We start from the raw sequence: 15,941 nt of genomic DNA, 5'->3' as shown, positions 1-15,941 counted from the left end.
ACAGAATGGACCAGTGCTGATGACTAGTCCCAATGTCCCAGGTCAGCACCAGCCGTTAGTCTTGGTTATCAAAACGACCACTCCTCACAAAACAAGTGTTCCTCTAAAATGTGCTCACGCCAGACCTTGGCAAGCCATTCACCTGAGGACGTCTGGGTCCTCCCACCTACTGGAGTTCTTGTTCTGCTGCGGGCAAAGTTTCCTGGCAATGAATGAACCCACTCCCCTTCGATGCCAAGCTTGTATGTCTACGGAGGCTTTCTCGTTAGATTACTCCAACTGTCTCTTGAGGGCAAAGTCATAAGAGCAGGACCCTGGAAACTCCCTTCCTGGCTGGTAGCACTTTCAGGTTTCACAGGTCCCTTGACCCATCCATGCATCTCTCCCTAAGCTCCCACAAGTGCTGTAACTAATGGCTCATAACTGTGACCTTCTCTGCGTATCATACGTGGCTGATAGGAACCTGCTGGCCTAGAGAAGCCTGGGACGTTACACTCCCTCCTCCGGGGGTGTCCAGTGACTTAATTGGCTGGCATGAGGGCACAAACACCTGGCCCCTTCATCTCACTGCATGACCACTCTATGATGTAATACCCCAGAGCACCCTTTGGGTCAGGCAAAGTTTATCTGAGGCCACAGACTTTACTGGCTCTTTCCCTTTCCCTATCCTGCTTCCCTCCTTCCTTTACAAGACTTCCTCAGGAGCCCTCCCTTCACAAATCATATGCACCCAAATCTCTCAGGCTCTATTTGTAGGGAATCAGACCCAAGACAGACACTGTGCTTAGGCCATATTTTGCAAATGTCATTAAGCTTTGGGTACCATTCAGGGACTAGGACTTGAGATCCATTAGAATCTTGTAGCCCAACAATCCCCCAGCCCCGCAGCCTTGTCATCAGTGGCTCACAGATGGAAGACCCTTTCTCTCCTCCAGTCTTATCTTCTCCTACCCTCACATCCCCACACTGCTCTTTGGTCCTTCACCCCTGACCCAGCCTCACAGCTTCCACCCTCCCAGTCCTGCTCAGTCTATTTTCCAAACAGACTTCCCTGCATTCTTGGACTTTTTCCAGAAGACTCCTTGCACCCCCTCCCCATCTTATCAGAGAATGAAATCTCCCCAGAGGACACTGATGCCTTTGTGGTCTTCTCAAGTTGAGGCTGCTCATTCGGCTAAGGTACAAAAACTCAGGTCAGCATTCTCCTCGCTCCTCATGACCACTTCCAAGCCGTTACGCCTGCACCCTCATATTAGAACGTGTCTCCTTTGTTTCTTGTGCCATCTGGCTATATCATTAAAACTGGCCAATTGCCTATCCTTTGACACAGCAATTCTCCTTCATACAAAAATATTAGTGCAAGATGAAAGGGTATATGTAAGAATATTTGTAATGGCACTGCTTGCAACATTAAAAAAAAGGAAATTGGAAATAATCTAAATATCCATCAACAGGAAGCTGACAAAAAAATTGTAGGGCTGTTACACAGAGGGTCACCACACCCCTATTAGAAAGAAGCATAGGATTCTTGTACTAACATGGGGGCTTGTGCATGACATGTAACAGTATATTGAGCAGAAAATTGTAGACAAATATAGTATAATCTCATTTCGATAAAGGAAAAATATGCATATGTTTTTAAGATTAGAAAGATGACCTAAGGCCGAATGACCTTTAGTTAATAATGTCCCTATAGCTGCTGTTAGCTATGATTATGGCCAAGAAAGTGTTCAAAAGAGCCACACAGTCTTCAAAGTCATACAAGGAGAGCAGAAATCATCTAGCTATGGGTATGATATACTGATGCTCACTTTGCTGTCCTAGCTAGGGTCATAGTTGATGGTGAGATTCAATATCTCTGAAAGCCCCATTCAAAAGCTTTTAAAAATATGCTCCTCAAAGTCGCATACATGATGCAATCCTCATCTCATCACTCCAGATGGGAGAGATCCAGGTGGGACATCTACCCTGAGTGCCAAAAAGTTGTCATGAAATTCAAGCTTCATTTCCTTCTCTTCCAAACCAACAGCCCCTCTCCAAATACTAATCTAATCAGTCAAGCATCATCTCCTCCCTTCCTATTTCTTGTCAGTAGGACACTGGTGGAAGTATCTGAGGTAGAGACACCAATGGGGGGAGAATATGAAGGTGTGGGGTGGAGTTGGAAATTTTGGCTTTGCGTTGATTGCTTTTGTAATGTTTGAATTTGCTGCTAATGTATGTATTATCTTTGTAATAACAAATAAAGAATAAAAATGAATGAGAAAAATACTGCTTGACCTGTTATGTCCATAGTACACTTAACTGAAGAGAAAGCCCTGATGAAGGGGTCCCATCAAGTGTAGTGGTTAAGAATGGGGACCCAAGAACTTCATTTCTGGTGTTTTAAGCCCATCCCTTACTAGCGTTGTGATCTCAAGTAAGTTACTGCAGACTGACTGCACAGTTTGTGCCCTGCACAACTCCAGGGGGCACCATTCATATGGGCCACAATGAGAATGACACTCTGATTTGTGTGATGTAGTGACACAAGAAAGCCCTGCCTCTGTCTCATCTGTGAAATGAGAGTAATGATAGTACCCACCTTCCAGGCTTATTCTAGGTGTTTGGTGAATTAACCCATGTGAAGTACTTGAAATGGTAGCACTGGAACATTGCTAATATACAGTGAATGTTGGCTGTATTTACTGTTTCCATCTCCATCATGATCATTGTCAAGATAAGTCCCGGAAGGGGCCAGTGTCCTTAAGTCCCAATTTGATCTCTTGAGCACAACTTCCAAGCGAAGCTCTAACTCTGTCCAGAGAAATGACCTTTACCTTCCCCCAGGAATGAAGTCCTGGTTTTCTAATGCTAGACAACTCTTCTCCAGAGAGCCTGATGGCCCAAAGGCAATGGTGCCTGCAGGAGATGGAGCAGATCTGGAATGCTCTCTGAAATTGCTATAAACCAGGAAGGAACTCCCCACGGTCCTGGCCTTATAAAGTCCAAGCTGATTGCTATCTCCACTCCAGCATTCGGACTATTGTCTTTGCCACAGGCAGCCTCATCAAAAGCTCCTCTTTTTAAGAGTTTGTCTGAACTCTGATATCATGTTACCCTTATTAGAAATATTTGCACTTTGAAAGATTCTTAATCCAAATTAAAATAAAATACCTCTGACAGTGGAATTTATAGACCTTTTACAGATGAAAGGGAGTATTTTGGACTGAAGGAGCTTCCAAAAAAAGTCCACCCTACAGGTGGCCATTTTCAGCTAACCCTGAGAAGTATGTGTCCCTGTTACTCTTGCAAAAGTCTTCCTCGTGGTCCTGTAAATATGTCACCTTGAGTCATATATTCAGGAGCAGAGAACATACAGTCATGAGAGAACATCAGAGAACATCATGCAGAGAAGCTGATGGTACTGGATCATACTCCAGAAGGCCACTAATGGGAATGAGAGGCAGGGTCTTAACCTTATATCCTGAAATGATACAGGGGGTTGGAGTGGTAGGCTGCGGGGAAACCTGGAGTTGCCCTACCCATTGACTTTTGCATCTGGTAACAACACAAAGGGAGACTTAAGGGAAACAGGAAGTCAAAGTTGTAGGCAGTCCTTAGTCCTTAGAACAACTAGGAGCTGGGTGTGACCTTTGGATTATCCTGACCCTGGTTGGTGGGTGGTGTGGAGGGTTGGGACAGGGAGAAAGCTGTCCCATACTCATACCAGGTCACAGTCTTGCAAGAGCTTCAACTGGCCAGCCTGGAGGGTCTGAGATTCGTCCCTGTGGCCATGAGCTGGCAGGCTTTATATCACCTCCTTCCCACCCATCCACTCACTCATTTCCTCCTTCATTTCCCCATCTTCTCCAGTGCCTATGAGTTCACTCAACACACCTCTCCTACCCCATACCCCTGCTGTCAGATTCCTGGGTCACCAACCACCCCCCCATATACCTTCCTAGTACAGGCAGCAACCACATAGACACTTTTTGGGGACCGGAGACTCCATCATCTTCTGTAACATCACTGTGCCTGGAATTATTCCGTGCCTTGTACAGGTACTACGCCAACCTCCATAGCAAGTCAGTGACGTTTCTTGTCTTAAGACTAAAGGAATTGGGCCTTAATTCTCTTCATCTATAAAATGCGAAATATAAGACCTACTTTGTTGGACTGCTGTGAGGTTTGGAGATAAAGTCAGTGACGTGCACAATATAAAGCAAGGTGCTCCACACACCTTGTCTTTATACCATATCCAATTCTCTTTCTAGACCACAGCTCCTCACGGGTCTGGAACAGTGCATTTCTTAGTTTTGAACTCACTTTATTTAAGGGAAGTTTTGCTTTTGAATAGGGTCCCCTAACAAGCTGTGGGTGGAGATCAACAATTCAATAAGTCTCTTTAGAGATGACTTCCTTGTTATGGTCTCCCATATTAATGTGCCAACTTATTGGGGTAGAATGAGAATCATAATTATCATCATGATAATAATTATTATTTATTAAGCATCAACTATAAGCCTGGGACTGTGCTGTGCATCTCATAAACATGGTGATATTTAATGCAAGCAATGTTGGAGCCTGCCCAAGTTCAAGGTTACAGAATAGAGAAAGGAGGTGACTTTTGCACACCCTTAACCTCTTTGTTATACTCAGGAATTTATCAACCCCTATCTGTAGGCCCTATTACTCTTGGGTAGATGTGCCTGAAATATCTTCACCATCCTGGCTTTCTTGGCAGCTTAATTGCCCAACAACTTATTTGGAGCCTGCAGAAAACTCAGATCTCCCAGTGCTTCTGCTTCCCTCCCACTCCTCTCCCAGATTCTCTAGCATTGAGTCTGAAACACACTATCAAACTCTTAATTAGATATTGACTTCTAGAAATCTATAATAATACTAATAGCAGTTACTGCTTATTGAGCCCTTACTAACTACATTAGCTCATTTGGCATCATAGCCACTCTGAGTTAGTACTATTATAATTCCCGTTTTACAGATGTGCAAATTGAAGATTAAGTCATTTCATTGAGGGTCACCCAAATAATAAATGGCAGGGTTGACAGTTGAATTTACATGTGCCTTCGTTTAGTTTCATAAACTAAACCCTTCACCCTGACACTTGAGCCATCTTGCCTTTCACTTAGGTCTCAATATTGCTGTCCGGACAAGAGCAGAACTGTTTCAAGGGCATGAGTGTTCCCAATGGAGTCAGTCTAAGGTAGAGGAAAAGGTGTGTGTTTTCCTTTTGAAGATACTCAAGGGCTTGAAACATAGCTTACCAGTAACTGGCTAAGAAATATGTCTAGAGAAGACAGATATAGACTGTGAATTAAGGGTGCAGCAAAGGAATAAGGATGAGATATAAGAAGCTGGGCTACAGTGGGCTGAAAGTTTAGAGCCCCAGGTAAGTGTCTGTAAGCAAGTCCTCTGTCCAGAGGTGGGACAAATCATGGTAAACATTACTAGCACTTACATATATCTGATTCTTTTCTTCTTCCTGGGAAGCTTTGATGTTAGGTGGTCCCCTGTGACTAATTCTGGTTGAGACTGTGAGCAGAAGGAATGTGTGTCACAGTGGGGGAAATGCAGTAAAAAGCTCCTAAACCACTCTCTCCTCTACCATGGCGAGTATGTGTTCGGATGCCAGAGTCACAGGATGGAAGACCATCAGATCCTGAATCCCTGCTTGGAAGGAATGGGCCTGGAGAGCCCCTGACCCTGCTGCAGACTCTGCATGAGTAAAAAAACAAATCTTTGCTGTGTTCAGCCACTGATATCTTGGGGTTATTTGTTTTTGCAGCATAGTCTCGTTTATCCTGACTAATGCCACTGTATAACTCACGCACTCACCTGGCCTAATGATTAAAGGATTGAGGGAAGAAGGCCAGGAAGCGGCAATGCATATAGAGTGGAAGGATAAGGTGCAGTCAGATTTCAAGAATAGCGCCTGTATCTCAAATGCCCTCGAGCAAGGAATGAACCGTCAGGCGTGAGCAGCAAAAGAAAGTGACACATTTACCCACGGGGCCAAAGCTACACACAGATCACAAAAGAAGAGGGTTGATTTTGCACGCATTCCACCCTCTACCCAAGGTCCTATGCAAGCAGGTGCAATAGCCCAGCATCTAGATTGTCCGTAATATAATGAGCTCCTGGGAGAAAGTCACCAATTCTTGTCCAGACTGAAGATCCCCCTCAGCTCTTTGCTGTCTCCATGGTGTATCCTGAGCCGAGTGGAACTCACAGCTTCCTGAGTTAGCACAGGGAAAGAGGAGTCTTGCTTGAATTAATTCTGATCTCCTGAGTTTGCTTCCTGTGGTTCTTGAGATCGACCTAGATAGACATTTTCCATAGCACAAATTATTTATTTATGACATTATTTGACTAATATCTGCCCTTCCATCTCACATTTAACCCCATGAGGGCAGGTTCTGTGTCAGGAAGATTTCTGGATCCTACCATGGGTCTGGTTCCTGGTAGGTGCTCCATAACAGTGCGGAATGAATGAGTAAACATCTGATGTGTGAATCCAAGGTGGGATATTGCTGCTTCTTCCTTTCTTGTCTCCCGGGCCTTTCTTTTCCAGCCTTGCTCTTTGCCAAGTCATCAGAAGACGTCATCCCATTCTGACCCTCTCTGTCCCTAAGTCTACTGACCTCTCTGACTTCTGAAGAAAGCTCTTCATTTGAAACTTCTTTGGCTTTTCAGGACAGGAGCAGGAAGAAATGGGCCCTTCATTTAGCTGATTGAACCAACAAAGGAGAAGTTTGAGACAGAAAATGAATATAGATCCAGCTGCAGCAATTAGAGGGGAAATCAATAGAACATCATCAAGAGCATCAGACGCGTGTAAGTCGGCGTCTCCAGGGAGGGGCTGGTGGAGCAGCGTTCATTTCATTTTTGTTTTCCTAACTTAATCCCCAGCAAGTGAAGAGGGATAGGTGTGGTGGATGGGGCGGGGGTGGGAGGCGCAGGGGAGGGGAGAAGCTGGGCAGGACGGATGAAGGAGGAGCCTCACTCCCTCCCCTGCCCGCCGCCACCCCTGCCCGTGGTGCGCAAGTCCGCGGTAACAAAGCAGACCTCTCATGCTGCCCTGCTTTGAGGTTCAGGCAAGTCTGGGTTTGAATCTCCGAGCACCGTGTACTAGTAGCGAGTTGTACACGAGCAGGTTACTGTGCCTCCCTGAGCACGCTTTACGCACCTGCACAAGGGGCTTGTGAGGCCTGTTGCACACGGCTGTTGTGAGGAGTAAACAGGAAATGTGTGCGCAGCCCCGATAGCAGGGTGCTGCCGGCCTGGCGCAGATGCTGCTTCTCTAACACCCCCTTCCTTGGCATGTTGACCCGGTCAAGTTTCTTTGCTACCTTTTCCCGTCTCTTCACCTTGTGTGAGGCTCTGAGCCTTCGTTGGGCCACGTGCGTCTTTGAGTCTTTAAAAATAAAATGTCGAGGCTAAAGGAGATTCAGCAAGGTCTAGGCTAATAGCCTTTCCCTTCTTGCTGGCCGTGTGATCTGGAGAGTGTTACACACCCGGCCCGTGCCTCAGCTTCTTCATGGATAAAGTGAGGATGACAGTAGTACCCACCTTGAGGGTGGGATAAGGGTTAAATCGGCGAACATGTCAGAGCTTCGAAAGAGTGCCTGGCTTACTGTGAGTCTGAGTAAATGTTTGTTGTCATGAATAAACGTGATGGAAACTCCTCTAGTAAAATGTGCACAAGCACGCACATGCGTGCGATCTTGAATCCAATTCCCAGATCCTGCTCAGGGACGCTTGCAGGGCGGAGTGTTACCCGGCATTCACTCCTGTGCACCCCTGGCCCTTCAGCTACAGAATCAAGGTCTAGGTTTATGGATGCTGTCCCTCTCCTGTGTGAGAGGCCCCCCCTCCGAACCCTCCTCCCGGGAATCAATGCCACTGCTTTCGGCTCTGTCCTCTTGAGAGCCCTGAGGATAGCCCTGCCGTGCAGCAACTAAGGCACAGACTCTACCCAGGCTTAGGAGAGGGCCAGCAGTCCAAACCCCATAGTTCAAGAAGCCCCGGAAACTTTGTCTGACCTGAGCCAAGGTTGACACCCCGAAGCAGGAATAAGGCAGCTGTAGTGATCCTGTCCATGCCAGGCAAACAACGTACTGTCTGCGTCTGTGAGACCCAGACCGTGGCTAAGGGGACAGAGTTGGAGGCCAGCTTGGAGACAGGCACAGGCCTCTGGGTGGAGCAGAGGCAAGGCCCCCGCCTGTAGAGCTGCCAGGATGCAGGACCTGGAGGCAGAAGAAAGCAGGAGCGAGGGCAGAGGCTGTCTGGAGGGGCCAAGCACACAAACAGGACCAGGAGCCTGTGGCCTGCGGACTGGGAGACCTGCTGCAGCCCATGCGGCAGGCACGACTCCTGCCCAGGAGCCTCTGACTCCAAAGGGCTCTCGTCCACTAGTGGAACTGACCCCACAGGGCTGACCCATTCTTTTTTCCAGAAGCCCACGGAGATACTACTCAGGACTGCTGCTCGTCTAAGCCAGAGACGGCTGGGAAAGCCCGCGGCAGGCGGCGGAGTCGAGAGGACTCCTAGCACAGAGCTGGTGTCTCAGATGCAGCCGAGTAATTGGCGGATGAGCAGGGAAATCTGGCTTGGCCAGATGGAGCTGCCAACCTCCTCCCAGCGGGCAGGCCAACCAGCAGCTGGGTGAGCTCTCCGTGGGGAGCTCTGGCTTGGATCTGTTCTATCTAGGGGTGCGATGGAGAAGCAGGCAGTGCCAGCATCGTCGGGGAGGGCCTCCCCTACAGGGGACAGCGGTCATGTGGTTCCCACGTGAGGCAGGGTTGTGTACTCACTAGCCACAGATCCCAATGTCTTCCCTTGGACGTAGTGGAGTGAGAGAGGAAAAGGCATGAATCCACTGGCCTGGTTTGCGTCGAAGCTCTGCCACTTGTTAGCTGTGTGACTTTGGACAAAGGCCTTTACTTGTCTGGTCCTCAGGTTTTTTTAATCTGCAAAAGGGAGGAGAATCATAGATCCAACTCTAATGCGGATCCCATTTTGAGTCTGAATGAAATTCAGGTATTTGTAGAGAGGCCTTACCGGAAGCTGGTGGGCATAAGCGTTAAGGTAACAGGAGTATAACATCCATCCGTCCATCCACCCAAGCTCAACTACAGTTTCACCCTCTGTTTTCTGGTAGGAAAACTGCATCGGTACAGTCTGTATGTGAGGTCGCAGGAGTTTCATGTGGCCGTGCCTGGGGTCCAAGATTAACACAGTAAATATTAACAAAAGTAAATATTTGGAAAGTACATGGTTCTATCTGTGTGTAGAGCAGCCAACGCTCTTGCTCTCTACTGTGCGACCGACCCAAGGTCCCTAGAGAGAGGCTCGGGCAAGAGTGGGAAGAAGGGACAGGCACAGAGGGAAGAAGCAAGGTGGAAGGCGGCCTCCACCAGGCCACACCTCTGCCCCCAACGAGGTTGCCCTGGCCACAAGGGCATCGTGCTGGCTCCTGAAGGGAGGGAGGAGTAAACTCCACGTGAGAGGGGAGGGTAGAAGACGGCGTTAATAGTCATGCCCCTGGCTCACGCCTTCACTCAACTCATTGTCAGTCTTGTTCGGGTCACAGAGATACTTGGGACCCGTCCCTGCTCTCCAACCGTTGACTGTCTTGTAGCACCATTTGCTTCCCATTGGGTGTCTTCCGTGGACCTCAAGGGAGCTTCTCTCCGGCTGTCAGTCCTCAACTTCAAAGCTGAGACGGGTCCCAGTGAGACTCACCTTGGAGCTAGGACTCCATGCCCGATGCTCCACGCTAACGACTACATTACATTTGCCAATCCTACCAAATCCAGTCATTTTGTTCGTGACATTTTATTGTCTTGAACAAAGTAGTCTTTAACCCAATCATTCTTGGGTTAATTCAGAAAACAAGGACAACACACAGAAAAAGACAAGGGAAATGAAAACCAGTAATTTGGGGCACCTGGAGGGCTCAGTGGTTGAGCATCTGCCTCCAGCTCAGGGTGTGACCCTGGGGTACCGGGATCGAGTTCCACATCGGGCTCCTTGCGTGGAGCCTGCTTCTCCCTCTGCTTGTGTCTCTGCCTCTCTCTCTGTGTCTCTCATGAATAAATAAAATCTTAAAAAAAAAAAGAAAAAACAGTAATTCGCCACCAAGTGAAAAGTAAATATTTGGAAAAAACATGGTTCTGGGTACACACAGACACCCCTCCCCCCGCCACGTATGGTGTTCTCTATATTGTTTTGTAGCCTGCTCTTCACACTCAGCAATACGTTCCAAACACGTCAGTAAGCATTCTTCTATAATTTCAGTTTAATGGCTCCATAGCATCCCGTTGTATGGCTATTCCATAATTTGTTTAATCAATTGCCTGTGGTTGGATATGCAGATTATTTCCAGGATTCATTAACATAAATAACACTCTATTGAATATACTTATACATAAATAGTTGCACATATATTTGCTTTGATCATTTAGGTAAATTGACTGAAAGAAAATTGCTGAGTTGAAGATCCTTATGCTCATGTTTAAGGCTTTAGACAATATCTAAATACTGTCAAATTGCCCTCCGAAAAGGTTGCACCAAATCACACTCCCTCCAGCAGCGTCCAGGAATGCCCAATTTTCCACACTTATTGTTGATTTAATTTGCATATTCTTTGTTTCCAGTGAGGCTGAATGCTTCCTCATATGTTTATTGTCGATTGATAATTTTTCTTTAGTGAATTGCCTACTTATGTCAATTACCCATTTTTATGGGGGTGCTTCTCTTTTCCTTTTTGACTTCTGAGAGCATAACCTATAGATCAACCTTTTGTCTATAATATATGTTTATTAGTTTTTCCCCCAGTGTGTCATTTCCTTTTAATTTTGCTTATGGTGTTTTTTTTGACCCAGTGAAGATTTTATATTTAAGTAATCAAATTCATCAATCTTTTCCCTTATTGTTTATGCTTAGAAATGCTTGGATGCTTGGTAATGCCTAGCAAGACCCAACCACCCCAAGTTTATAAAAACATTCCTCTAGAACGTTTCTCTAATTCTTTCACGGTTTATTGAACCTTTTATATTTAACTCTTCAACCACTGAATTTTATTTTGTGGTATGTTATGCTAATGCTGTAGCTTTAGCTTGTTTTCCAGATGGTTAAGAAACCCTCCCAGAACCAGATCACCCTGCCTTCCCTAATTTGAAGCCCATCTATGCAATTTATCTTTTTTCCTTTTTTTTTTTTTCCGATGCAAACACACAAGGGTTTATTTACAAGCTCGAGCTTGGGTCCAAGTGTACCCGACACAGCGGAGCAGGGACTTGGACCCCAAGACTAAGAGGCATAGCAGGCATAGCAGCTTTATAGGGGCCAGTGGCCAATGGGACATGCAGAAAGTTGTACAGTCATTTTTTTTTGTATATTTTTTTGTTGGAGTTCAATTTGCCAACATATAGTATAACACCCAGTGTGCATCCCGTCAAATACCCCCCTCAGTGCCCATCTATGCCATTTAAACGATACCTAAAGGCTCTAGAGGTCACAGTGATTCCTCTGAAGGGAGTAATGGATGAAAGAGCGGATGGGAACATGATGCTTTCACCTTCGCCCCATTTGGGTCCTGCATGTCCATCATTAGTCCTCTAAGAATATTTGCAAAGTACCTACAACGTGCATTTGGAAGGTGTTGGGAAGAGAAGGGGAGTAAGAGCATTTCCACTCCGTGCTTTCCAATGGCTACATCAGATGCTTAGTGGATGCCCTGGTGTGCCATCCGAAGTTCCTCATAGGATTAAGTCGTTCACTCCCCAGGTGATCAGGAATGTTGGCAGCTGTTGCCTCACAAATCCCTCCATGGGGGTTATTCTCCTTAGCTCAAAGGGAGCTGCCTTGCCCAAGGTGATATGCCTACTCCAGGGACAGCCCAGATCCCATAAGGGCTCTATGAGTAAGGCGAAGGCCCAGCCCTCTTGCCTTCATTCAGGCTAACTTTGAAGGGCCACTGTGGTTCTGGAGTGTGCTGTAGGATCTGCTGAGATCTCAGTCACAACGACTATGTTGCAGTCAACCTTCTCCTTTGCCCAATCCTGTCCCCCTCCTGCACCCCTTCAGGGGTTCCTGAGAGCACACCCTCCCATGCCCCCACTCCTGCAAAACAGACTTCCTGTGTGCAACTGTCTATCTCCTGAGACGAGCGTTAAGGTCCTGGCTTTTGCTTGGCTAAAGAAGGATGGAGGCAAGGCGATTCTTAGAGCTGCAGCACGCTGGCATGCCGAGGTTCAGGGCAGCAGGCTTGGTGCCACTTTCATGGTTCTCACAAGAACTTTATACATCACACAGTGTATATCTCTTGAACTACATGATGAGCTCTGAGCAAGAGAAGGACTTTTTGCGTCAAAACGATGAGTTTTAGCTTTAGCAACAGAATTATGATTTCCAAAGTCCTCTCCTAGACAAATTTGCACCAATTAGGCCCAAGCTCAAGGACAAGATACTAATAAATGCCACAGTTTAATTGGCTTGTTCTCACCCAATCCCACCTGGTGTTGCTTCACTTCCCTGATCTGAACAAAACTGGGACCTTGTATTTTAGGCTTTAAGCATAACTAGCTTCTTCTCGTAAGAATATTTACATAATTGCTTCCATTTCTTGGCCGATTTTGGACATGTGCATCTGTGCGAGTGTCTTCGAAATGCATGCATGCGTGTGCGTGTGCGTGTGTGTGTGTTTACGGGAGGCATAAAGCTTGACACCGAGGCCCAGAATTCTCTTCAGATCAATCACTGCAAAGGAGACAGATGCACAGCCGCTCCTCCTGAGATGTCTATATCTAATCACACATTTTGCTTTTTCACTTTTGGCTGCAGCAAACTCAACTCAACGGCTTCAGACAATCAGAAGATTTATTATCTTATATTACAAGCAGTGCAGCGGGAGGGCAGCTCCCAGGTTGATTAATTCAGTGGCCCGTAGATGTCATCAAGGACCCGGGCCCCTTTTATACTTTCTGTCTGCTATCCAAAATATCTTCGCTTTGTCCTAAGTCTGGTTCTCTCCAAAGCTACAGCCATTTCCCGGCATCCGATCTAGACCTGCTGACACTGGGAAAAAGACAGTACCTTCTTTTCTGTGGGTCTGCTTTCGAGAGCAAGTGAATATCTCCCAGAGGCCCTCTTGCAGACTCCCTTTACACTTCACTGTCCAGAACTGATTCTTAGTCCCCTGCAGTAGGAACGGGAATAACTGAGACTGGTTTAGGCTCATTAGGATGCACGGCCAAGGCTCCACTCATTTCTCCCAAGGGAAAGGACAACACAGGGAAAGTAGATTTAGAACAAACTAAGGGTTCCATAAGGAAGGAGTAAGGCAGGGTGGGAATGGATACTGGGGGTGGGCAATCACCATGTCCTCCACACTTATCAACTCATGGGGCAAAGGGGGAGTAGGAATGTTCGGCTTCAAGGCAGAGCATGGGAGACGTAGGGGGCAGGACTCAGGGGCCGAGGATAAGCCTCACACTCAGAGCTGTGTGGGGCCTCTTGAGCAGCACTCCCTGCTGGTCTGCTCCTCCGCAGCTGGCATCCAAGCCCCGTTCTGTTTGACATCAAACCAAGGGCACTTTCCCTTTCCCTCCATTCTTAAAGATCCTCCTCTAGTTGGATCATCGCAGGAGAAGGGGCTGGCGGGGAACAAGATAAAGAGAGCCCTAAACAGCGGGGCTCTCTCTGAGCTGCCCACAGATCTTCAAAAGCCTTGGGGCTATCACACACGGCCCCAATCCTTTGCACAGATCTTTAGCATAATCTTTAGACTGTAAAGGTTAGAGCAAATATTAGTTGGGATAAAAGACATCCAAAAGAAGAGGAAGAGGTCACTACAATCAAACACTGAGCTACTATGTTTGTCCCTAGCCTCTTGGCCCAGACAAATGACGTGCAAAGGCATTTAAAAACACTTGCAAAGGCGATTGCCCATCCGTGATTTGTTGATCTTTGAGGAATCGTGCAAGTCCGGCAGCAGCTGCAAGCCTGGAAACAGGCAAACGTCATTCATATTTTCAAAGCCTCGGAAAGGCTGAGTTCTCTAAGCCATTGTCTGGACCCAGGAAATCATATCCAGTGCTGGAGGGGCCGGACACGGAGGGCCCGGCTGAGGACTCAAGGCTCACTGTCAGGTTGTGCAGGCACATTTAGAACAAGTCATGTCGTACTGACCCGGTTTCATTCTTTGTCAGGGACACTCGAGGATGAGAGCCGGGACATGCGGCAGACACGAGGTCGGGCCCTGGCTGCCTCAGCTCGGCCCAGCTACACAAAACTAGAAGTCTCCGGTCCCTCAAGCCAGTCTCGCTCAATCTCAGTGGGAAATTAGGTGCTGCGGAAGCGTCTGCCCACTTCACCATATGCCTCCGGCCGGGCTGTCCCAGTGCAGCTCACCGAGGCTCACCAAGGACCCCCAAATGGGCCAACAGAGGCCTCGGCCCAACACTGAGCGCTCACTCGCTCCCCTCTTCAGTTACTCACTCATCCATCCCCCTGCGAACATTCATGTGCTTATGAAGTGAGAGGAACGGGGGCAATAAGACAGACACAGGCCCTGCCTGCGTGGAGCTTGTGGTCCAGGGGGGCCACAGGAGAGGGCCACCAAATCCACTCCCTTGCATTTGTTTTTTAAAGACTTTAGTTATTTATTCATGAGAGATACAGAGAGAGAGAGAGGCAGAGACACAGGCAGAGGGAGAAGCAGGCTCCACGCAGGGAGCCCGACCTGGGACTCGATCCCGGGACTCCAGGATCATGCCCTGGTCCGGAGGCAGTGCTAACCACTGAGCCACCCGGGGGATCCCCACACTCCCTTGCATTTGGACAAGAAGAGCACTCTTCAGACTTTGAAATACATCGTATTGAAATGTAGATTCTGGTTGAGTAGATCCTGGACGGGCCCAAGATTCTGCATCGATGATCAACTTCCAGGGGAAGCTCATGCTGTTTGTTATCAGACATACTTTGAGTAGCGAAAAATTAGAATCCCTCATGGGGCAGCATGCTGATTCTCTGTCCTAAGAAGAGAAAACCCAAGCCATCAGCCGTCTTGCATCAGATGAGCTGCGTGCTCCTCCAAGCCCAGGACGGCTTTCTACCTCTGACCTCACTCCAGCCAACTTAAGACCGTCTCCTGGAGGCTCCTTTGCATACACGTAGACTCTCTGAGCTGCAAGGAGAATGGAGGAAGAAGGTCCAGATATAACTGAGTCTACCAAACCCCACCTCACTTCCCCTCCTGCAGCTGCATCATCATCTTGTCCCCATCATCAGCACCATCAAAGGTGCCCATCAAGGCAAAGGCCGACATGACGCTGACTGTGGACCAAGCATTGTTCTTAGCACGTTACACATTTATCTATCTATCTATCTATCTATCTATCTATCTATCTACTATCTATCTATCTTAATATTCTATTTATTTATTCATGAGAGACACAGAGAAAGAGAGAGAGAGAGAGGCAGACACACAGGCAGAGGGAGAAGCAGGCTCCCTGAAGGGAGCCCGACATGGGACTCGATCCCGGGATCCCGGGGTCACCACCTGAGCCAGAGGCAGACGCTCAACCGCTGAGCCCCCCAGGTGCCCCGTTACACATTTCAATCTCACCAACGAGCCTGCAAGGCGGACCCTGCTCCAGGCAGTACATGGGAGTACTCCCATCTTCCCGAGTGGGGAGCCCAGGCACCGAGTGGTTAAGCAACTTGCTCAAGTTGAGAGAGCAAGTACGAAAACCAGGCTTCCGGGCTCCAGGGTCCATGCCGAGCAGTTTGCACCGCGTCTTGCCAGAAGGGCTGCAGACTCTGGACCCCTCCCTCCATTGAGAATTCCGGGGGAAAGGGCCAAAGCCAAATGGGGGAGATGCTCCTAGCCCTCTGGCAGGTGTCTGTTGCGGTGCAGTTTGGGAGGAGGGGGA

Source organism: Canis lupus, chromosome 15 (assembly GCF_003254725.2).
Source record: "Canis lupus dingo isolate Sandy chromosome 15, ASM325472v2, whole genome shotgun sequence".
Lineage (NCBI taxonomy): Eukaryota > Metazoa > Chordata > Mammalia > Carnivora > Canidae > Canis > Canis lupus.
Note: the sequence above shows the minus strand (reverse complement) of the source record.